Source organism: Monopterus albus, unplaced genomic scaffold (genome assembly GCF_001952655.1).
Source record: "Monopterus albus unplaced genomic scaffold, M_albus_1.0 scaffold128.1, whole genome shotgun sequence".
NCBI classification, from domain to species: Eukaryota; Metazoa; Chordata; class Actinopteri; order Synbranchiformes; family Synbranchidae; genus Monopterus; species Monopterus albus.
Genome location: NW_018128008.1, coordinates 2054941 through 2056149, shown reverse-complemented (window position 1 = coordinate 2056149; position 1209 = coordinate 2054941).

Genomic DNA, 1209 nt, shown 5'->3' with positions numbered 1-1209 from the left:
AGGTCCTACACATCTTCATTTTTATTTGTTCATGTTCTTATATTGACTGTACAATTCTTCTGTTATTTATGTAAATTATGTGCCTTTTAAGCCGAGAGCTGCTGGAAGAAATTTTGTTGTGCTATGCATAATGACAATAAAGATTCTTGACTTGACTCGACTTGACGACTTACAACTCAGAAAGCAATTAGAATTGGTTTTCTAGAAATACAATGTTCTACTCTAAATAAAGTTATAACATATTTTGGTGGGTTTGCTTCTTTCAATCCTAAAACAATCTTATGGACAAACTACTATCAATAACTGGACTTATGTAGATCAGTTGGCAGTAGTGAACTGTGCAATATACTTGCCTTACACTGGCTGAAAGTGTGAAGAAGGTCTCTTAACCAAAATGCTGAAGTTGCTAGCCATAAAATCAAAGCAGTTAAATGAAAGATACTAAAGTTCCCTCCATAAAGCTGGAGGGAACTGGAAGGTTGGTGATAATTCTCTGTGCAACAAGTCTTCCAAATTATACAACAATAAATATTGTCTGCCCTAACACCTCAGGATGACATTAGCATTTCAAAAGTAAAACTAGTCTTATGGTGCCATGGTTATGATTTGGTTACTGTAGGTTTAGGCAAAAATTGACTGGGCTGAGGTTAAAAACAACACTTTGGTGTGGGGTGAAACAATTTCTTTGTTATAAGGTTAGGGGATCACCGTGGTTACAATAGTAATAATTGCATGTTATAACTAGAAAGGGCGCCAGAGACAGGGGTTACCATCTCCCCAATATACAACTCAAATGAAGATTCATATTTGCATCAAGTGATGAAAAATGACTGATGAAGACTAATGTATATAGTGTTATATGTACAATATAGATTTGTTAAATCCTAACAAGCACACAGCAACTGAGGAGTTTATTAACACAATATATAGATGCAGTTTATACCCAAAAATTACAAAACCAAGTAGAGTAACAACCCAGCATGCAACACTAATAGATAATATACTTAATTTACCAATGTTATTGACAGCAAAATGACAAGTGGATTACTTATAAATGATATAAGTGATCATCTACCAGTATTTGTGGTTTATGAGGGCCAGTATAGAAAAGAGAGGCCAAAAACAAATCTTTTCTATAGGAGGGTGACGGATGAACATGCTGTAAGGAGGCTAAAAGAGGATTTTATGGGGCAAAACTGGGAATCAGTT